This window comes from Microtus pennsylvanicus, chromosome 21, assembly GCF_037038515.1.
Source record: "Microtus pennsylvanicus isolate mMicPen1 chromosome 21, mMicPen1.hap1, whole genome shotgun sequence".
In the NCBI taxonomy this organism is placed as follows: domain Eukaryota; kingdom Metazoa; phylum Chordata; class Mammalia; order Rodentia; family Cricetidae; genus Microtus; species Microtus pennsylvanicus.
Genome location: NC_134599.1, coordinates 10,695,271 through 10,712,236, shown reverse-complemented (window position 1 = coordinate 10,712,236; position 16,966 = coordinate 10,695,271).

The following is a 16,966-nucleotide window of genomic DNA, read 5'->3' as shown; positions in this document are numbered from 1 at the left end:
GAGATTGTTCTACTGCTGAGCTGTTTCCCCAGCTGGACGTGTCCTTTCTTGTACCCTTTCCTACCTACACCTTCCCTCCTTCCCTTTCAATTTCCTTTCTAGACTCAACAACAGGTACCAGGTAGTCTTATCCAGGGAAAAACTGGAACAGACTCTCAACAGTCATCTCTGTGCCTATGGAGAACTAAATGCAAGTGACAGATCTCCAAAGGCCAGCTTGAAGCGGTTTGTCACCGAGGCTGCATCATCTGTGGGAAGGATGGGCGGGTTCGGGTCCACATGTGTTGTCACTGCAGGTCAAGCATTTCTCTCCAGATCTCCTTCCAATTGCATCCCATTCTTCTCCTTCCTGTCCCAATTCAACTGCTTTAAAGACCAATCTAAAGCCAACTCCGGGGGTGCTAGCTGCAACTCTCCATACTTAGAAGGCTGAAGCACAAGGATCACAAGTTCGGAGACTTCACAAGTTCAGGGACGACAGAGTGACTTCAAGGCTAGACTGGGAGACTGAGGAAGACCTTTCTCAAAATGAAAGGCAAAAAGAGGGCTGGGGACATAGCTCAGTATCATAGCAGTTTCTTAGCTCGCATGAGACCCTAAATCCAATATCCTGTACCAGAAAAAAAGAAAGAAATTGATATCTGTGTGGCATGATACGGATATATTAGCTTACCCTCCACCTGGTACTTTCTCTATATGTAGCTTGCAATTTTCCCAACCTTCCCAAGCCTCACCCTTATAAAGTAGCTTGCTTGCTGCCATAGGAAGGGATCGTAGAAGAAAACCTGTCTGGCTTTAGTTTCCAAAATCTCAAACCCCCAATTGGAGAGAAAAATGTAAGCTACATAGAAAAATGACTTGAGAGGAAACCAGGGACAAATGTGTTCTAAGTATTTCGGAGACCAGCTTCGACAAGGATACCACTTACCAGGGTCGGGCTATATGGATTAGAAAAATAAGTAAAGAGCGAAGATGCGAGTGAAATTAATAAAACAGCAGAGAATAGTACTGAGAGGGAGTTCCAGTGCGTTCTGATCACCTGTGTTTAATTTCCATTTGTTTCCATACCCCAACCCCAAAAGGTAGGAGTAAGATAAAAACGGTATTAGCATGATACAAAGAAATGAACAGACCAGTTGAAGGATTATGGGCTACATTCTTAGTTAAACATTCTATTGCCAGAACAAGGCAAGTAATGCTCACAACTTAGACCAAAACATTCTGTAGGAAAACTATTCCCTGGGTGAAATCCATGGTTATTTCCCTAAGGAAGTAGGAACTTAATTGGATCCTTAAACTTTTATTTGAGGTAGAAACAGATCTACTTCTTAATATATGAAATACCAGGTCTGGATATTAGCCATACCTGTTCTTTGAACTGTTGACAATAACTTTGAAGGAACCTTTAATCAGAGAGTTAGTCAACGTAGAAAGAACCCAACGTAGAAAGGGCCCAGTCATAAGTAGAGAAAGACGTGTGATGTGCTTCCTGCCACCTGTTGGGGGGAGGCTGCTAGTTCGTTTCCTGACTACCCTGACTCGAAATAATCACACAGAAACTGTATTATTTGCAATACTGTTTGGCCAATAGCTTAAACATATTCCTAGCTAGCTGCTATATCCCAGACTAACCCATCTCCACTAATCTGTGCATCACCATGAGGTCCTAGCCTACCGGCAAAGTTTCAGTGCACTCCAGTGGAGGTGTCTGTTTTCTGCGGGCATCTATGCGGTTTCTCCCTGACTCCACCTTCTTTCTCCCAGTATTTAGTTTAGTTTTTTTGCCTAGCTTTACTCTGTTAAACCATTGGCCAAAAGTAGCTTCTTTATTAACCAATAGCAATATAACATATTTATAGCATACATCACCTCCTCATCAGCCACCAACTCTGGTGATTTCTCTGAGCTGGCAGTGGGATAAAGTACATCTAAGTGAATACCCACACACAGCCTGGCGAATGTTCCTGAGTCTCCCTGACTCCATCTTCGTTGTGAATGACATGCCCAAATTTTTGAAAAACCTGCAACTGGGTTCTTCAAAATAGAAATTGAATTGTTGAAATGTGCAAAACTGTATATTTATTTGTTTTTACTTATTCTTTACTTTTCTGAGACAGAATCTCATGACCAGGTTCTTCTTGAATCTGTGATCTCTGTCTTACTTCCTGAGTACAGAAGCACATGCCTACACTACCACAAATGCATCCAGGTAAAATGTGCATTTATGTAGAGACTTGATCAATGGCCCGTAAAGTTGTACTGCTCATTAACTTTGTCCCCGCACATAGGTTTTATTTTTAATTCCTCATCTATGTAGTGTGTTGAGTTTCTACAAGTACTCCCAAAGGTCCTGTGACAAGCCGTCACTAATTCTCATGTTTCCAAACCCGTTTTCAGTTCTCAGAAATTATCCCATAAATTTTTCAATGATTAATAATACACTTTTTCTTTCTTTTAAAAAAATTTTAATGATTTCTTTTTTGAATTCGTGTGCAATGGTGTTTTACCTGCAAATATATCTATATAAGGGTGTTGGATCCCCTGGAACTGGAGCTACAGACAGTTGAGAGCTGCCATGTGGGTGCTGGGAATTGAACCCAGGTACTCTGAACAAGCAGCTGGTGCTCTTAACCAGTGAACCATCTCTCCAGTCCCATCCCTTTTTTTAAAACTCTCTCTCTCTCTCTCTCTCTCTCTCTCTCTCTCTCTCTCTCTTTCTCTCTCTCTCTCTCTCTCTCTCTCTCTCTCACACACACACACACACACACACACACACACACACACACCACACCACACCACACAGCTCCCTATGTTCTCTATACGGGTTTGGCTTCAAAGTCACAGAGGTTCTCCTGCCTCTGCCTTTCAAGTGCTGGGATTAAAGGCATGTGGACCATGCCATGCCTGGCTACATTTTTCCTACCTGCCCTCTGTCACACAGCCACATATGGTCTCTCACCGCTCACTTTACAGCTCCTTTCATCTATATTGACTTTCTATACCAGTCGGGGTCCTAGCTGGAAACAAGGCATACTCAGGAAGTCACTGATAAGAGTTTAGTGACATGACCATTCACGAAATCTGCTAAACTTCTCTAACGACACAGAACTGGTCACAGGGGAAATCTAAAAGTTATTGAGGCAATGAACTTATGACACACATGTGACAGAAGCTGTAACCATAGTGATGACTAACCTGTGGCCTTTCTCTATTGTATCATGATGATGTTACTGATTGACTTAAATTCTATCTGCAGTCAGAAGTCAAGTGTTTAGTTCCTTCCTAGTCAGCTTCTTGGGGCTGAAAGCAGGGAAGTCAGGAATGGAGAAGGGTTTAAGGCAAGGGAAAGTGGAGAATGACCACTCTATCACCCCAATAAACGGCAACACTAAGACCCAGTTTTTCTAGCCAACAACCCAGAGTCCGGTAAATCCCCAGCTGGCACGAGCTGCTGGCTGGCACGTGCTTCTCTCTGACGTTTCTCACATTTACCCCTTCTTGCCAGCTGTGTAGCCCAAGCTAGCATTACAATTTCCATCCTCCTGTCTCAGCCTTCCAAGTAACCAGAAGTAACTACCAGCCTGCACCACCAGGCAGAGCAATCCTGCTCATCATGATGGATAGACACATTTCTTATCTCGCCTCTCAGCTTCGGGTCTGAAAGCCTCCCTTTACCATCTCCTCTCTGCCTCATGTTGGTACTGAAGCTCTTTCTGAAAGACTAAGCACCGGTCTCTGTGATGTGAGGGCCACGCTTTTGTGTCAAGTTTTTAGTTTTAAAATTAACTATAAATATCATACGCCAAAATTTCAACGAAAGTCAGGATATACCGGTAAAGTACATGAAATGGGAAATCCTTCCAAAAAGTAACCATTATTAACAATTTCAACATGATTTTCTAGTTAGACTCTTAAGAATTATCTTAAAGTAAGTATAGACTTGCAGAAGGCAGGACAAAATGTGAATTGTGTCCTCTCTAGAGATGTGCTTCAGTCCTAATCCCAAGTGCCAATCTATGTGACCTTATCTGGAAAGAGAGTCTTTTCAAATCTATCAGGTTGAGATGAAGTTATACTAGATTAGGTTGAATGCTAAATCCAATGACTTATGCTCTCATAAAAAGAGGAAACTATGACCAAAGACACAGGAAGGATGAAGCACGTGACACAGAGGCACAGATTATATCAACAAACCCAGGAGCACCACACATTGTTTGGTAACCATAGCAGCCAGGAAGAAGAAAGTTAGGGTGCTGCTCAGATCATCTTCAAGAACATTACTCGTCCCTCCAAGACAACATCTTGACCTTGGACTGCTGGACTATGGAGCTGTCATCTCTAGAACCGTGAGAGAGTAGATTCCTGTTGTTCTAAGTCATCCATTCTGTGGTAGTTTAGCAACCCTAAGAACTCAGTATCAGGAGTTCTCCAGTGGGACCATCATTCATACCATGCTACAATACCAAAAAGGAAGCTGCTATTAGCATAACTCAGTTAACTAGTCAACAAGCTTGCTCAGATTTCACCCCAGCTTGTTTTTATCAGAGAGAGAGAGAGAGAGAGAGAGAGAGAGAGAGAGAGAGAGAGAGAGATTTCCTCCTTTCCCATAAATGCCAAGAAAGCCCTGTTTCTCTGAGTTATACCCTCAGCCCTTCATTGCTTATAAAATTTCTTAGTTCTCAGTTCACATGAAATTAACTATTAATAACATATACAATGGACAAAGGTTTTTTTAAAATGAGGAATGCCCTCAAATCAAGAAAAATACTAATAGAAAAAAATGTGTTAAAAATAGAAATAGCCAATTCATAGAAAGAAGAGAGTAAATGACCAGTGAACACACAAGGAGCTGCTGAGCTAGACTAACACTCAGCGAAGTGCACTTTACAATCAACATTGAACGTTTTCCAGCCTGGGTATGGTGGTCCAGATTTGTAATCCCAGCTTTCCAGAGGCAGAGGCATGAGGATCCCAAGCTTGATACTGGTCTGGTCTTTATAGCGAGTGCCAAGACATCCAAAGACCTTGCCCCACAATAAATAAAACAAGCAAACATAAATAAATAAATAAAGTTTTCAACTGATGTAATCTTTCAAATGGATACAAGACAAGAGACAAAAATACTTACATGCAGTGATATGGTAAATAAATTAGCACATTTTCCAAAACACAATTTAGGAATATCCATGATATCTACGGTATACCATTTGATCCAGCAATTGCACTTTTAGGGATTTTGAGAATACTTGTATACATGCAGAAAAATAATACTTAAGAGGATGTTTTGTTTTAAATAAGAAAAGGCTATTCAAGCTCAATTATTGATCCATAAAAGAATGATTTGGGGCCTGGGGAGATGGCTCAGTAGTTAAGAGCACTTGCTGCTCTTACAGAGGACCTGGGTTCGATTCTCAACACCTACACGATAACTCACAACCCTCTGTAACTCCAGTTCCAGGAGATCTGACATATTTTATGGCCTTCAAGTATACTAGGCATGTGGTGCACATACATACATGCAAGAAAAACACTCATACATATAAGATAAAATAATCTTTTTAAAATTTGTAAAGGGAATGGTTAGATTATAATATGCCTTAGTTTTGCATCATCAAAAGAACAAAGTTAACAAATATTGCTAAGAGGCTAAACAAAATCATAGAACAGTAGGTATTAGAGAGGCTGTATATAAAGAACATAGGTGATACCTGGCTTGCTACCCAAGCTCTGGGGACTTGGATAATTTAAATATTTGCTTAACCTTTGGAACTTCAGGTCCCTCACAGCAAGTGAGAATGTTAACATTAGCGTCTATCTCTAAGGCTTATTTTTCATATTAAATGAGTTACTACATGTATTTTAGAATGGTATCTGGAACATACCTGTTTTTAGTAAATGTTAACTACTACCATCATTATTGCTTTGATACAAAATGTATATATTTTATTACTTGCACATCTATTTATATCTGTCTATACATGCATGCATACATACATACACACACACACACACACATGGACACACACACTGCTCAGCATGGAGGCACACACATAGTAGAGATAGAGGCAGAAGACTGGGAGTTTGAGGCCAGTCCAAGTTAAACAAAGAGACCCTGTTTCAAAAAAGAAAAGCCAGCATACGTATACTGTGTGTGTATGTTCATATGTGCAGGTAAATATGCACATGTCTATACAAGATACCAGAGGTCAACCTTGGGTGCCATTCCTCAAGAGCTTTCTGTCATGTTTACTGAGAGAGGCTGTCTTGCTAGGTCCCGTGGATCACTCTTTAAGCTTTGCTGGATGGCCAGCATGTCCCAGGGATCTGCCTGTCTTGGGCTCCTTGGCACTAGGATTGCAAACACACACTGCCACGTCTGTTTTTAGAAGGGTGCTGGAGATCAGACCCGGGTCCTCAAGCCTGTGTGACGAGCACTTTCCCAACAAAACTGTCTCCGTCCTTTATACATACTTAACATGTTGGCAGCTAAATCTGGGTCTCCAGAGAGAGATTCAACAGCATCAATTGGGTCAGCAGAACTAGCTGTGTGGTCACCAGGGACAAAATGACTCGCTCTTCAGGAGACGTGCCGAGCAGAATGTTTTTCAAGCCTTCCCTTGGGCCTGTGCTACCCACTTCCTGTCTTTTGGGGGGGGTATTTTAGTTTGGTTTGATTTTTTGAGATAGGGTTTCTCTGTGTAGCCCCGGTTGTCCTGTAAATTGCCCTATAGACTAGGCTGGCCTCCAACTCCTAAGAATACATTTTATTCCTTTCTCTCAAGCTGACGTTCAATAAGGCACAACATGCTTGGTTGTCTGTTAAGTGGTTTATTTGTTTTGTCTTGACTAAAAACAAATACAGTTTTTTGAAAGCAGACTCTATGAGATTTAGGCCTGCTTTGATGGCCCAGCCTCTCCCTACAGATCAAGAAAAAATAGAAACTGACAACAGAAACAGAAACTAAAGTTGTTTGACTTACAGGATGTTTTCGGCTTATTAGTGTAAGTGGAGCAAAGTTGGTGACCACAGGACACAGGCCTTGTGTTGCTCCAAACGCACGTAAGTTGCTGCTCTCACCTTCAGCCGGGTTAAGGGGCAGACAGAGACAGGGTTACAGAGCTAATCATTTCCTTGGCTCAGAACCACGTTACTGGGCAAGTGGAGCAGAGCGACACACACACTTACTAATTATCATCCACTACTTTCAGAAACTTGCGCAAAGGACTTAGCACGCTGATCAAGAACTGCCACAGCCTGATTACAATCTAACTGTCCAGCTCCAGCCACTTCCTCTTATGAAACCCCAGTACCGCACAGTTTCTGGAATTGATTTCTTACATTCTACAAGAATGCTTTCCCCTCTGGGTCTGTGCTCACACTCCCATTCACTCTGCAAAGCCCAAAATGCATGCCATAAGCTCAAGGCCGTGTTTGCATCTGACTTGTTTGCTTATCAAATTTTCGTATTATCATCTTGAGCTTTTCTCCATAGTAAGTGAATTCACAGAAGGCAAGAGCCTCGTCTTTGTGCTTTCCCATACTACTCAGCAGACAATAAGCGGTCAATTTTTGTGAACTTAATTACAGTTAATGATCTATAGTAGCGTTGAGAGTAAATGCCAGTAATTAAAAGGAACTCTAATGAAAAAGAAGTTCAAATGGTCAAGTTTATTCAAGGTGGGGATTCACTGTGTAAAATAGCTGGCCCTGACCCCACAATCCTCCTGCCTCTGCCTCCCCAGTGGTAGGATTACAGCCACCACACCACACCTGACGCAGGTCAGTTCTTTATACCATACACCATATGCTTAGGGAAGCCTCCTGAGATCCTAAAAATTCCCAGATTGTAATTCTTTTTCTTTTGTAGAATTAGAACCCTCCACATGATAGGTCAATGCTCTGCCACTAACTGTCTCCAGTCCTCTTTTTGGCTAGTTATTTTGAGACAGGGTCTCACTAAGTTGCCTCCGTAGGCCTTGAACTTGCAATCCTCCTATTTTAGCCTCCGAAGTAGCTGGAATTCAGGTCTGCACCACCAAGCCCCATCTCCCTACTACAATCTTTTGACACTATATACCTACTATTTAGTCACTCTTATAATTATTCATTAATTTTGTAGTTATTTTATTAATATTCTCTATCAGTAGGTAGATGTTTCTATAAGGTGAAAGGTCACATTTGATTTTGTTCATCACCATGGTCTTAGCACCTAATAACATGAATGAATAAATGATTGAGTATAGTGGTAGTGTGGTGTCTGAAAATCAAGAGTCTATACAGAGAAATATTAATAACTATATCAAAAAATCATCCTAGAAGAGACCAGAAACGTATCATGCTCTGCGTGCCATTTTCAAACAATAACCAAAAGTCTGAAAAACTATTCATGAATTAATCTAACAAAAAATCATTAACATTTTTTTTATAAATCAACTGTTACATATTCTAGTAGGCAATGTTTTAACATACGTTTTCCAATTGCATGTTGGGATGTTTGTCTATAATTCTAACACTTAATGGAGGCAGGGGAACAGGAGGAGGGCTACCCTTTGAGTTCCAAGACAACCTGAGCTATATGAGGTATTGCCTCAAGAAACCAAAAGCCAGACAACAACAATTTTCTATTCACACATGTATATGAATATGTGCTCATCACACATACACACACACACACACACACACACACTAAAACAAAACGGGGGATAGTACCTGTCATGACTTCATTAGAAGCCATTTTTTAATTTGCAAAAAAATCGCCTTCGTAGCCTGAATCAATCATTGACATTCTACCTAATTTAGAGAAAGTAAAATGGAGCAATAACAATTATCTGATTTTCATGATGAAAACATTTAATTAGCAACATAAAGCAAAAACCCAGAGTGTCAAAATAACCAAGTTATTTATATTGATCGTATCTTCAAGATGATTTAAGCAGTCTTTATTTTCATTATGAAGAGAGTGAGCAAAGATGTTTCTATGGTTTAAAACTTATTTAAAATGGTGGGAAAGTATTTCTCAAAATTCTTTTAGCATTCTTCAAAACAGTCTGCCACTCCGGGTCAAGTGTTTCCTGTGTTTGGCACACGGCTATGCTCAGATGTTGGTAATATTCTTCATTAAGGCAAAGGCCTCTCTGTATGTTCTCGATGTTCATGTCTGACACTTAATTAGAATTAATGAACTTAGCCATTTACAGATGGCAAGGCCTGCCAGGATTCCAGAAGCCATAGACCAGAAAGATTGATGAGACTTTCGACTTCCATCACATGAGGCCAAGTGAGATCACACACTGTGGTTTTACACGTATAGCTGAGAACATGTGTCTCCGTGTCTGTGTTGAAGACCACAAGAGCCTAACGCGTGATCTTTGGCAGCTTTGTGCAGCACAATGGGAATACAGAAAACTGGAAAAGAGCAGGCTTACATCCCTAGTACTGATCAGTGGGCTCATTATGCTGTCAAACAGTAAAGGGATATTTAAACACAAATAAAGGATGCTTTCTCTGAGTGGTGTCCACTCTCCGTGTGTGATTACTGGGTGTGTATTTTGGAGTTCCAACTTTGAAGGAGTGTTTCATTTCTCACTTACGGGACCAGCTCACCTCTTGGCACCCATGGTGCAGTGAGCAACAGCCTGCAGATGCCAACGTGCTCCCCTGCCAGCCCCAGCAGATGGCTATATGGATGGCAGACATGAAACCGACATGCACAGCTCCATCCCAAGCTGGTTGGCTCATTTTCTTTATCTGCTTTCATCAAGCATACAGAAGAAGTCACATGATTTACATCTGACATTTGAAATAGTATAATAAAAAAGAAGCAGCCATAAAGCACAGGTAATGAGAAAAATTAAACATCATCAATTTCTTTCTTCTTCCTATTTAAGGTCCTCTCCTATTCGTCTGACTTATCTTCAGGGATAACTCATTTACACATTTTTGTTTTTATTTTTCCATGTTTCTCTCCACCCAGTCCAGAGAGGGTGGGGTATTAGGGATGCAAACTAGGGCCTTGTGTACGCTAAGCAAGCACTCTGCCACTGAACTACCAAGTTCTGGATATATATTCTTTTAGATCAGGTCACCTAGTAGTCTAGGCTGCTCTTGAGTTCAAGGTCCTCCTGCCTCTGACCCTGTGTTGGAATTACAGAAAGAGACCACCAAGACCAGCCTCTATACCTTTTCGGAAGCAATTTTAGCATGTAGATATACATAAACTTTGTATTATTTTGCTTCTATTATTTGGTGCTTTATAAAAGTTATACCGTATTTAATGTGGTTTCTGTCTCTTCATTTCTTTTTCATGGAACAGAATGTTTCCAGGGTTCATCTGTGTTGTTGTTTACCGTCTCCACACCACTGTGGGATCGCTGCATGATGATAGCATGGTTTGTGAGTACATTCTTTGGTCTCTGGACACTAGAATTGCCCATAGGCTTGCAGTTTATTGTTTTGTCTTTATGAATGATGCCACCTTGAGAAGGTGTCCTGGTCAAGAGGGCCAGATTACACAAGGGATAAGGCCTAGGGATGCAGTCATTGAATCCCAGAATCAGCAGCCAGTCAGCGGGCAGTCCTGGAGCAGCCCTTGCTGATACAAAGGTCAAGAGGAATGAGGAACCGAAAGTTAGGCAAGTTCAGTACGAGCACACTATCAGGGCTGGGCTGCCAAGGACACAAAGAGGCTAAGGCCTTGAGGATGACAGCAAGGGCTGCTGCCAAGGTCCCCAAAAGCAGAATGCATCTAAACAAAGGCTATGAAGCCTGAAGGTCTCTGCGTCAATGGAAAACGCTGAATTGGTAGGTTAGAGTTTTAAATAAAGATCCGTCTGTAACTCTTTAAAAACAAAAGTGATTGCAGGGTTTACAGTAACACCAGCAGCTTGGAAGAGTTCCTGTTAATCCATTTTACCACCAGCACTTGAAAATTATAAGACCTTGTTCTAATCTAGGAGGTGAGAGAAGTACCTCATCTGCAATCATCCCTTGGCTTCTTCATCAGGTCCAGCCGTGCTGACTTTCCAATCCATCTCAGAGCTGTGCACCTAGAGGGAACTGAAGGAGATAGAGAGGAGTGGACGGTTTCTCACTGAGCCATTGAGAATGGTATCAACTGTACAGCTGTTCCCTGCAAAAAGTCTTTCCTAAGCCTCTCAAGGTCATATACCATGTACATGCAACCATTTAAACAATTTAAATATTTTTAGTTTCTTCTCTCTATGTGCCAGCCGCTTTCCTAGATCCAGGGATATCACAGTAAATGAAATAAAAGTCCTGACGTTCACGGTGAGAGGGGAAAAGACAATAACCAACGAGTATGTGAACTAAGCATGGGGACACAGTGATTCTAGCACACAGGAAATTCGGGCTAGAGGATCAGAAGTTCAAGGCCAGCCTGAGCTACACAGTGAGTTCCAAGTCAGCCTGGATTACATAGAGAGAACTTTCTCAAATCCAAGGAAGCCAAGAACAGAAAAAACAAAACAAAACTAATGTGTACTATAATTAGGGTGTAACAAGTTTGGGGCTAGACAGGGCAGGTTCAAATCCATTCTCTAGCTATACCAGGCACTTGATCTCTCTGAACTAGGGGTGGTGGAACCTGGGAGAATGGAGCAGAATAAATGAGGAGGAGTAAAGTCTCAGGCAAGAGTCAACTTTACTCAGAGCATCAGACAGTTTATACTCTCAGGGTTAAAAAACGTTGCTGAAGTATAAAGTTCTCATGCGTTTAAGCTGTATACAACAATCACAAGGACAAGCCACATGGGGTAAAACATGTTTTTCCAGAAAGGGCTATAGAGGATAATTTAAATATTTGATTAAATAACAGCAGCAAGCAATAATGAGTAATCTGAAGTAAACACCACTTTTATCCCCTACTCATGAGAGGAGCACAAAACATTTCAAGAACAATTAAATTTTGCAGAAACTGAGGCCACAAGACTCTTGTTTTCTTGGACTGTGCCCAGAATTTGTCTCACACAACGCGCTTCCTGGACCAAGTTCTGACATGGGCCAGCTCCCTGTTTTATCATGAAGCATCATCTTGCAAGTTCATAAAGACTGGAGTTCTTTCCTGTCTGTGAACTTTAAGGAGTGCCTTGCGAAGAGGACTCAAGGACTTCAAAGGTGAAGCAGTGTCACCTCCTCTGTTGTTTCCCCAGGGGCTGGATCCACAAGGGCGATATTCCAAGTCAACACAGAAGCCTACACACCTCCAGCATAGGTCTGAGCATTGTAACCCATTTGCCTTCTTAGGTGAGCAAATAGCGTGGGTCTGATTCTTCCTTCATTCCTCTTCACGAGTTACAGATGGTTGTGAGCTGCCATGTGGGTGTTGAGAACTGAATCAAATCCTCTGGAAGACTAAGCAGTGCACTTAATTGATGAACCATCTTTCCAGACCCCCTATTTAAGAGACCGGGCTTCTCTGTAGCTTTGGAGCTACCACCGCCTGGCATTAAGATTTATTTTTATTCATGTATATGTCCCATGTGTGTGGGTGCCTGCGGAGGCCAGAAGAGGATTCCCTGGAGCTATAATTATAGGTAGCTGTGATGCACCCTATGGGGGGCTGAGAATCAAACCTGTGTCCTCTGGAAGAGTAGGGAGCACTTTAACCTCTGAGCTAGTTCTCCAGTCCCAATTTAAAGATAATAGATAGCTTTTAAAAGGTGATGACGCAGTGGCAGCTCACAGAAATGTGTTCTGATATTAAGAAACGTATTGAAAGAAATTACATGGTATGTATGAAATTGCCAAAGAATAAAATTTTAAAAATAGGAATTTATAAAATGTCTTGGTTGGATTTAAAATAATCTAGTGGTAGAGGAAAAGCTGATAAATAGGTCACAGGTATAACCACAGGGGACTGGATAAATGGGGCTTGTGGTACAATCTATTTTAACGCAGTCTGTAAATTACATGCCAACAACTTGCATAAAATTGCTATTGTCGATTCCAATTTAGTCCGAAGGACTGAAAAAAATGAATTGTCGGATTACTACATGAAAGTTGCTAGCCTGAAAAAGTCTCAGGAAAGCTTTAGAATTAGCTATCCTCAAAGCCATTGCCTAGAATTCCATTGTTTTCCAGGCCTTCCCAACATAAACCATGGTCCCACACGAAAACACTGGCTGCTTACTTCTAGGACCCAGAACAACCTTCCTGCTCTTTGAAAAAGCACAGTTGTGGATTGCCCCTGGGAGCGTTGGGAATTTACTCTGGTCCCTCCCAGCCAAAGACTAAGTCTTTTGGGAAGCAGCTGGGAAAACTCCCAAAAGATTGAGCATGCCTCTGCTGACGTCATCAAGGAAACCAGAGTCCTGGCTTCCCTTGTGAACCCAAACTAGAAAGTCATCAAGGAAACCAGAGTCCTAACTTCCCTTGTGAAACTAAACTAGAAAGGCAAGTGCCCCGAGGTCCCTTTCTTAGCTTTCCTTGCCCTAGTCATCAGGACATTGATTTTGGACACTCTTCAGAGACTGTGACTTCCTGGCCTTGTTCTGTTTCTGATGTTTCCCATGGTTCTTTGGAGTGGTTAATAGAAACACCACCTGAGCCCCTGGAAGTCTTAGAACTACTCATTTTACAAAGACTGCCCCCCCCCCAAGCTGGGATTAAACAGCACCAGCGAAAACTACCTGTGGTCTTTTATGAAGTAATACATAGCAAAAATCTTGTATTTCCTTGAGAATTCCAAATTTGTTTGGTTTTTTGTTTGTTTGTTTGTTTGTTTGGTTGGTTGGTTGTTCGTTTGGTTGGTTTTTTGAGACACGGTTTCTCTGTGAAGCTTTGGAGCCTGTCCTGAAACTCACTCTGTGGACCAGGCTGGCCTCAAACTCACAGAGATTCACCTGTCTCTGCTTCCCGAGTGCTGGGATTAAAGGTGTGTGCCACTACCACCTCGCTTCAAGTTGGTAGATTTTCCTTCAAAGGAATGAACATATCTCTCCAAGATTCTGTGATTAGAAGTATTACATAAACAGAGCACATATGTAGCATATGTATGTAATACTAAAGACTCATACTGGCCTGTTATTCGGGATCCTCCTGCCTCAGCATCCTGAGTACTAGAATTACAGGTATGTGCTACCTTTCCTGGCTTCTGAAGACACTTCTTACCTGAACTTCACTCTTGGAATGTCACCCAATTACCATAATGATATCTAAAAGGAGAACAATGTGTTAATAAAAGAATCAGTCCAGCGTCCTGCAGTTTGTAGAGACAGTGGGTAACGAGCGTTGGGAAATGTTTGTTTTAACATTTGCCTGCAGGGAGGTTTTCTTCATTTGCTCTGAGACGAAACCGAAGAGACCTATGATTATGTTCCCACATCTTGTAAAGGCTGACCAGTGTGGACTCTGGCTCTTTCTTTGCATATAATTTTTTTATATATATATAGAAAAGAAACTTGGGCTTCTGGGAAACTCCACTCCCATGTAATAACGATGCCTTTGTTTTCAACAGTATCTGTGAAAAAGGAAGCAGAGCACGAGAGCAGCGTGGCCGAAGGTTCAACGGTAATGCTGAGAGGAGACATGCAGACACCAACCAAAGGGACAGAAATGGTAACCCCCATGGGCTCTGGGCAAGGACAGGAGCTCCCACGGGATTTTCTAGCTCCTTCTAAGAATAAAACATCACATTTCCTGCTAAAATGAAATCATGCGTTACAGACTGTGTAGAAAAGCCTTTCTCTTTGTCTAATAATAACTCTTAAAATTTTGAGCATGGGAGTAGTAATCGAGAGAAATGGGAGGACCCAAGAGGCAAATGCATGGAATGATGGCTGATTAAAAAATCATACATCATCACTAAGCTATAACCCAAGTTTGGTCATTGAAACAGTATGTCAATATTTGATTTAGCATGAAGCAGTCTAGATATCCAAATAAATATAAAAGAGGGACAAAGGATACAGCCCAGGGATCCACTGCTTGCCTGGCATGCAACAGACTCTAGGGTCAGTTTCCTACACTGTTAAAAAAAACAGTATTTAAAATTTAAAAAAGGAAACTGCCCTGGTATGGCTACAGTTTGGGACAAGAAATGCTGCTCAGTTAATAGAGTGCTTGCCTAGAAGTCATGAAGCCCTGGGTTCAATCCTCAGCAGCACATAGAATAAGTCATGGTTGCACAGAATCTGTAAACCCATCACTCAGGGGTAGAGGTAAGAGGATCAGACGCTCCAGACTCTGAAGTGGCAAAGCACTCTGCCTTACTCTGAATTGAGAGTTTATCACCCATTATATTCCTTGGAGATCGTGTTTGTGCCAACCCTGTAGAAATTATGAACATAGCCCTTCAATTCTAAAGTTCCAGGGCACACTGTAACTTATGCTAAAAATATTTCTTATTGCTCTAATCAGTTAATATTAAAATATTTCAGCCTAACATGTCTCTTTCTACACTACATTATTTTAAATGGGTCAACTAATTGGTAGTAAAAATAAATTATTTAAGCAATCTGAGGACTCAATAGATTAATTTTATAGTTTTTAATTTTCCTTTTTTTTTTAAGTAAGAAGAAAAAAAGCCATTCAAAAGTAGAAGGGACCTGGATGACCTGGAGCCTGGCCAATGAATGCCTGTAGCACGTACAATCATCTAACGTTAGCCGGAGAGAAACACTTCTGCAGAGCTAATGGCCAAGGAGCGTGTGCTGCACTCTTGAAAGCAGGCGAAGTTCCCAATGAACCCAACCTTGTTCCTGACCATCTCTGGTTATAATTTAGGTGTATTTCAGAGTTGTGTGTAAATCTCTCGACTGTTATAGTCATCTGAGAGGCCTTGTCTCTGAGACACCAACAACTCTTGCCAAAGGGGTAGAATAAAACATTGATGCACTTAGAGAGAACACTGTCGTAGGCAGCCTCAGGAAAATAGGAATGGGTCAAAAGAAGCACAGCGAATTTTGGAATGGGCTAGATCAATGAGGCATTGATGGGAGCCAGCAGTGAAGAGGGTTATAGTATAATGACTTGGGTTTTAGTATTTCATACATACGACAAAGATGTTCATATTCTTTATACAATTCTACAATCTTTTTTTCCCTGAAATCCAAACAACTGAAAACTGGCAATAAGTTGTTCAAAATTCATTTGATACTAAAACCTTAGATGTATCTAAATTCCTTTAAGTGATTAATCACCACCCAAAGTAACTAACCCTAGGTCATTTAAGTCACTTACTATAACCATGTTTGCTTGCCACTGAAGAAATATTCATGTACTTAACTAGAAAGCTTTCACTTGAGAGCAAGCCTAGGTTAACTTAATTCAAACAAACCAAAATAGGGGGTGGAGCTGGAGAGATCTTCAACAAAGTGCTTGGCATGCTAGCATGGAGCCTAAGTTTGATCCCCAGCACCAATATAAAAAGCATGGGTTTATTGATAAATACCTATAACCTTACTACTGGGGAAAGAAAACAAGAGGATCCCTGGGGATTATATAGCCAAGCTGGACAAGTCCTTGTTCAATAAGAGAGAGACCCTATCTCAAAAAATAGGGTAAAGAGAAGACACCCAACACTGACCTCTGACCTCCACACATGAGCACACCGGCACACACAGAAACACACACACACACACACACACACACACACACACACACACACTTGTTTTGTTTCTAATTCCCTTTAGGAGTGGCATATTACAAATAAAATCACTATTCTCACAAAAAAAATGATGAATTCTAGAACATGCTGGGCCCTATCTTGAGAGGTACCCTCTCCCCACCTCTCCCCACTCAAATGTGTTTCAAGGTGGGCAGGGTGACGCTGACCAAGGAGCAGCAGGATGAAGGAAAAGAAAATAAATAGTTTTTTGTTTTTTGTGTTGTTGTTGTTGGTGGTGGTGGTGGTTTGTTTTGTTTTTGTTTTTTCAAGACGGGGTTTTTCTGGTGCCTGTCGTGGAACTAGCTTTTGACTGGCCTCGAACTCACAGAGATCCACTTGCC